Source organism: Limulus polyphemus, unplaced genomic scaffold, assembly GCF_000517525.1.
Source record: "Limulus polyphemus unplaced genomic scaffold, Limulus_polyphemus-2.1.2 Scaffold240, whole genome shotgun sequence".
NCBI lineage: Eukaryota > Metazoa > Arthropoda > Merostomata > Xiphosura > Limulidae > Limulus > Limulus polyphemus.
This window is the reverse complement of record NW_013665850.1, coordinates 789,942-797,768: the sequence shown is the minus strand read 5'-3', so window position 1 is coordinate 797,768 and position 7,827 is coordinate 789,942.

Below are 7,827 nucleotides of genomic sequence, written 5' to 3'. Positions count from 1 at the left end.
GACCATGGTGCAGCGTTGTGCATAAAACAACAACAAAAATATTTTTAACACTAGCTAGATAAAGTATTGATTAATTCAGCATAAAAAAGCCATTTTTGCTTTTTACGCATCCCAAATACAATGTTTAAAATTTTTAATTTTATTAAAACCATTCAAGAACCCAGGCAGCAATACTCTTCACTTAATCATGGTGCACAGATATATTAAATACCGGAAACCTTAATTATCATATTACAATACTTATAAACCAATGATATGGGAATATAGCCCTTGTGAAGGCTACTATATTCTATGCAAGATACAACGTGACTGTTGTGACGGATTTATTATTCTATATTTATTTTAATATCAACGTTTGTTTAGATTAAGTTTATATTTAGAAGTATGTGTAGCTTATAGTGTTAAAAAGCAATAATACTCGACACGTTTCGTTCAAATAATGGTTTTCACTTCTAGAGTATTAAAATTTCTAAAACGTATCAAGATTAATTATTGAATAGAAAATTAAAAAATTAAATCACAATTCTTGTAAAATTTTTCATCTAGTTAAAATTAATTTATTTAACATTATTATTTGTCCCGTGTGTAATGTTTTTCGACTTGTACTAATTGTCACATTATTAAAAACAGCAAAAGTATATCTTCCATGGAGACAAGTATTAAACCAAACGTTGAACCAAAAAACGCAGTATAATTTTTTTGGAAAATAAATAATTAATTAATAAGTTAATATAAAATAATATCCTTGCAATTTGTTAAGACATTAAGAATTAAATCATAATAAATAACTTAATAATATAAAAATATAATATAACATTTTTGATATCTACTCATAGATGGCGCTATATACTGAACCCTGCTTAATGACAACCATATAAATAATTAAATTTATTTAAAGTTACTCGTCTTTTCTGAACCCAGCGTATATAGCAGTATGAGAGGTTTGGCGGCGAAAACATCTTCATTTGTTGGAAAAACATCAGCTGACGTCAAATGCTCGCATATTAATTATTGATATTGAATTTGATTATTACCTACATATTAATCATCCTGAACCCTGCTTAATGACAACCATACAAATAATTAATTTTTATTTAAAGTTACTCGTCTTTTCTCAGCCAGACACTTTATAGTCCAGGATATTTTTCGAAGATACTGTTATATGTACTTAAAAGCTCCTTTATTATCATTTGCAAGTGAATAATATGCCTTATGTGTGATTTGTAAATACACATACTGTGCTTTAAGTTCCAAAAATTAATTTTCTTTTCCCCTTCCTCTTTTTTCCTTCCATCTTTTAATCTAATATCTAAAATGCTCATTGATCTTTTCTTCATATGGAAAATCTTCAAAATATACAACACACTTGAAATCCAAGACGAAAGTGATATATGTAAATTAGTTATATTTATATCATAATATAAAACAAAGGAAATTTTACGGGTTCAGTGTGATTGCACAGAATGACGATGTGTTCATGACATAAGTGATAACAAAAGATAAAACATTATGCCTCTGAGCATACTGCAATTCAATGAGACCTTTGCTTACGAGAGACCAACAAATAGACAACAAATATTAAAGTGATGATGTTTTTAAAGATATAAATGTGTCATGATATAAAGGACTGTTTCGTTCAAATAGTATTGATTAATTTAGTTTTGTGACTGAATGTTATATTATTGTTTAGTTTTTGTTATAATAAGAGTTAAAAGCAGGCAAATGTAGGAAGTTTTATTAATAATTCATTGAGGTCGAGAATATAGAAGGCGGGCTGACGACTAAGTGAGACGAGCGGAAAGCAGCAGACAGACAGAAGCAGACAGATACAAAAGAGAATAAAGTTGGTGTGAAGTTAACTACCATAGAAGTGATAGACCTAACGATTGACATAAGCCTAAGGTTTAATATCTTACAGTGAAACTAACAGTAGAAAAGAAATAAGAAAGATAATTTTATTCTGATAAAGCGTGGTTCTAAAGTAATCGAATCAATCTAAGTGCATTTTGACAAAAGGAGCAAAGGATCTGCAGAAGAAAGAAGACCAAACGATTACGGTAACTCGCGCTAAAATGTAAGTGAATCACAAAGTACTAGCGCGATAGAAATAGAGAAGATAGTTCAGCTTGTCAACTGAAATTCTAAAGTAATTGAATAGGCCTAAGTGGATATTTGACATAAAGGAGACAACTACATATATAGTATTTATGATATGTCCATAATATCTATAGTGTTGAAAGATTTATTGTACATTTATTGTTAACTTGTTCTGAATATATATTTATTATTTTGAAAACAAGTGAAGTGCGTGCTGTTTATTCATCGTCGAATATATCGCTAACTAGTCAGACACCTACTGTAGAAAAATCCTAAGCTAAACAACAACATAGTATATATTTATACTATTAAGAAATATAACTAAACGCCTATTATTTTGACAATTGACAAAGTACAGACTTTTAAATTCTGACAAAATGTATTCCGATTTTACCTGTAACGAATGTTTTTATAATATATTTATTTTAATATCAACGTTTGTTTATATTAAATTTATATTTAGAAACGTACATAGCTTATACTGTTAAATATTTATTGTGAAACTCCCGCCTATTCTCCAAAGTTGTAGAAGATTGTCGAGAGTAAGAATCAACAATATATGTTTGTATATAAATACTTTGGTTAGCCTCAGTATTGTTACGTAAAACTAAAATTTCTAGAAAGCCTCCACTCGCCTATAAATATAACCAACGCGACACGCCAAGTAGAGAGTGTCTATTATTAGTTCGCTATAATCAGTATGCTATAAAACTTCGGAAGCTATAACTGTGGTTAATATAACGCTTATCAATCGGAAAACTTCAGATATTTGACCAGGAACATTTACAAAGTTCGAACATTACAAATCATTTAACTTCAATGGATTCTCATCAGATATTAGTATTTTCACGAAAACATTACATAACATCATGGTGGAAAACCCGGTATGTGTGACTGATACATAACGAAGTTAGCTAGCTTCCCGTTAAATGAATCGTACCTATATTAACTCATAATTAAGTCGCTCATAGTGAACCCTCGATAAGATATCGAAGAAGTTCTAGACTAAAAGGAAGACTTTATATTGCTTGTAAGTTTATGAAACTTTTGTTTATAAATCATTTTTGTAATAACTATTTATAATAACTGTTATTGTAAATTGTGGTATTGTGTGTATATTAAAACGTATTTGTGTTAAAAAAGAAAACTGTTTGAATCAATTTTGTTAGCAAATATCATAAACTGACTATATATCGGTTTTTACTTAACTACTAAGTCCAAAGTACAATTTAACTACTAAATTTAAATTTATCAGTTAACTCAGTTTCTGGCTTTTTGAAATTGTAATACGCAACATACCTAATTTATTATATATAGTTCTGAAGACATGAAAATAATAATTTGATATTATGTTATATAACGAAAAAAATCAATGCTCACACGTGTATATAATTTGATGTGTGAATTAGACTAGCATTGTCTCTTCTATATCGATTACGAAGACATCTTATCACAATCTGTATATGTCACAATCTGCCTATGTGAGATTAAAACAACCTAAAAAGTTGTTTGTCATCTTTTCCTTGAGGAATTATTTCTTTAAAACTGAATTGCATTTTGTAAGACTTCTAACCTAATCGAATGGAATCTAAACATCTTCATGTGAGCTTGAATATTGGTGAGCGAAAATGATGTTCATCTGGCTTAGTTGTGGAAGATATTAATGTCCATGCTTCCAATGATAAATGTTACATCTATAATAATCTGAGAATAATCAGTCATTAATACACTCTTACAGATGGTATATACGCCAGTTGAATTTGCCTTCAAACACACCCCAATGGCCGAAACAGAACTTAGGCATTGCTCAGAAACAGATCTTCTTCCAGGTTTAGTATGGATATGATCATGAATCAGGTGAACATCTTTTCGTTCAGCATGCAGTTGAACATAGGTTGTAGGTTTTTTGTAATTGTGTAGTATAGTATTTTAAGACCATCTTGAAATTTCCTGTTTAAGTTTTTACAAATATGAATCTCTATATCCTGTGAAGAAGATAAAAGATTTAAAAGAGTAATGATACACTTCATAAATTTTTATTATGTGGCATTCACACTCAACAGCTTTCGTAAATTCACCTGTCACCCAGGAATCAATAAAAGCTCATTCTTCCTTTGAGGGCTGACATGAGGGGTTGTGATCTTTCTTCCTCTCAGGTTTTACATAGTGGAAAAATGTAATTTTCAATGACTTTTTAAAGGCAGAACTGAATGAGAGTTTCCTTAGGATAATGTTTTTTATTTTACAAATCCAAAATACGAATATAAATCAGAAATAACAGTTTTAATTATAACTAGTTGTTCAATAAGATATTAGCTTATTTCTCAGGTATACAAATACGTTGTGACACAAACAATATTTATTTCTAAGGAAAAAACAAAGTAGGACAAAAATGTCACATGAAAAACGTAGAATACCACATCTATTGGATAACCAGAATGTGTTGTATAGACATGAACAATGCAAAATCGCATCATCAGAGTAGTTCCTATACAAACTTACACAGCCCGGTTACAAATACAACCTTACAAAAATATATTTCAACGAGAAAATATGACAACGTAAGAAGTCCAAACATAAATCGAGACAAAGGCTATCACATTTAACTAAACTTCCATTCAAACACACACACAACATCATCCCCCAATACTTTTAACACTTTAGCTTTTGGATCAACCCTCGCGTGTGTATGCGCATCTGACAAATTTACTATATCATTAATTATATTACGTCGTTAAACCATAGTAACATATATCAACAACAGCTAAATAAGGAAAACAAAATTTGGAATAAATATATACGTACACCTGTATATTTATTAAGATAATGTCCTTATTTTTCAATTTTATTATTATTATTTTGAATAAAAAACGTATTGCCATTAGTCTTAACAAATGATGGTACTTGAAATTTATTTTTAGGTTTTAACTTTGTTATATAATTTTTATCATAAACCTTATGCCTCTTGGTTTTGGGGTTTTTCATCTTCTTTCGGCTGTTGAACAGTAATTTTTAGGTTATATAACGTAATTAGATAAACATGTTCCGGTATGAGTGAAATATCAATGTATTTGTGAAATCTTCCACTTACCACAAAACCACTTGAGTAAGACAACTTCATCAAATAGATAAATCGGGTACACTTCGACAATTTCTGCTGGGATGTTGTGGATCAAGGTTTGGGTAATAAGATTATGCTACCGAGGCCTTCGACTCCTACCAGCTAGAGTTGTTTATTACTACGTAGGAAAACTGACGGGACATGCATGAACTTGGGATGAAGGAGTAATCTTAATCTGTCATAAATTTTAATAAATCTAATATATATATATAAATGTTTATCTTTTCGTAACGTATTAAAAATGTGTTTAAAATTTATAACCTCAAGTTATAAAGAATAGCGACATTAAAATATTTGGTGTCAATAAAGTAATGAGCCGTTAACACCATACTTATAAAAATAATCAGAGGACGACAATTTTTATGAGAAATAAATTGTGCTATTATGTAGGGATGGTGCAAATGCCATCCCTACTATCTTGTTTGCATTCTTTATGAAGAATTGATATTAGACATCCCTACATTTACTTCTTTTTTTGTAAAGTTTTTTTTTTTACTTGTATATAATGTGATTCGTTTCTTTTCTTTCAGATTTCCCCAGGACCCAAACGTCAGGACCCAAACGAGTGTCCAACATCGATCAAGCAGGGGTAAAATTTTCTCCTTTTGGTGACAAAATATACACTGATATTTTAGGTTTTATGTTTTTAGTTTTATTAATTTTTAGTAAACATCTTAGCTACGATATGTTTCATGTTAGGAAATCGTTGACACGCCATGTGAAAAAATATAACGCCATGTCAACTTCATATAATATTGTTTTTAATAAAGAATCATACGGGCAACCTCTCAGAAAACATTCTGTGTTCTGTTACCAGTAATTTACACGATATACTGGCCGATACTATTTCCAGTCTAAAACCTACTTACAGAATTAGAGTGTGTATTTATTCAGATAACTTGAACAAACCTATTAGTACATTTTTACATAACAAGATTGCGTTTTCTCCAACTTGATCCAGTTAAATATTGAAAAAATTGATCAAATTAAAAAGGATATAACATTATGCGAATCATTTAAAATTCAAGTCACTACTTTAGAAATGTCCGTAAGCAGCTGTCGGTATAAGGTCACTAATATTAGTGCCGATGACCTACGTAACATCTTCGATGACGAGGAACTCACTTTGAGACTAATAATGGCTGGAGACGGCTTGAATGGGTAATGAAGAAAATATAAGTTTAACGTAACAGCAAATGTACAACGTTTCGACAAGGTTTTGTCATCATCAGGTACGTAACATCTGCTAAAGAGTATTAGTCCTTAATGAATGATATCATCAAGATTGTAACAGATTTTACACTAGTTAATGACGAAGTTATTGCTCTTCATTGGAGACACAAGCACGAGTGTTTACCTCAGAAAGATCAAACAAACATCTCTTTGGCACCTTTCACCACTTCTCATGCACATCTTAAATTGTACCATGCACTACATACATGGGGTTGGTCTGTTTAATATTACAACACTGATAGTATTGTTTACATTTCAGATGGAGCCAATGATCCTCCTCTCTGTCATTGTTTCGGGGAATTTACAGACGATCTTGACGGACATTACATCACATCATGGATCAATGGTGGTTCCATAAATAATGGATGCTTACGCGATGATGAAAAGTCCTGTTGTAAAATTAACGGGTTTACTCTCAATTTTATCAACAGTGAGAAGTTGAACTTCTCTTCAATAAAGAGTTTAATATCAAACATTTTTAATCCTTTTCAGCATGCAATTATAATAATGAATGATATGAAAATATGTTGGGGGTATGAATACGTTATCTATCATTGACAAATCAGAAAGTAAAAAATACCTCCCCATTTACACCAAAAGAAATATTTTATCCTATTTAACACCGTACCATACGTTTATTAAAGTATTTATTTTATTCTATTTTACTTCATGATAGATAGGCTGATTCTGTTTATATAAAACAAATCCCATTGTATATTATATCATTATAGTTTAAGATGGATTACCGTTTATAGCATCCTTTTACCTGCTTAGTGTCGGGTCCAACTGGAAGCTGTAAAACTCAATTTCTTATCAAATTATCGTGATATTATTTACCCTACTTCAGAAAACATTGTATGGTTCTATACTGAATTTCAACAGTTGTATACCAACTTAACGCAAACTATTCCTAACATCCGTTTTGTCGAAAAATTTTGTTGAAAAATTTCGAGATTATTTACAACCCGAAAAGCCAAATCTTTTTATAATTGACAATCTTATGTGTAAAAGTGGCGAAAATAAGCTAGTGTCTCAACTTTTTACACAAAGAGTCACAAGTTGAGTTTATCTGTGTTTTTCTATTGTATAGAATCTATTTCATTGGGGTAGAGAAATGTTTAACTTTAGTTTAAACTCTCAATATATTATTTTATTTTGTTCAAGAATGTGAGAGACATGTCTCAACTTAATATTTTAGCGAGATAAATGATTTCCAATACATGTCAGATACATCGAAGAAGCCTGTCTAGATGCCACTCGGAAACCATTTGGATATCTAATCATCGATTTAAAACCATAAAATCCTGACCAATTACGTTTGAGGATGGGATTATTTCCTGGGGATAAGTTATAGTGTATGTACCAAGTAAGATAAC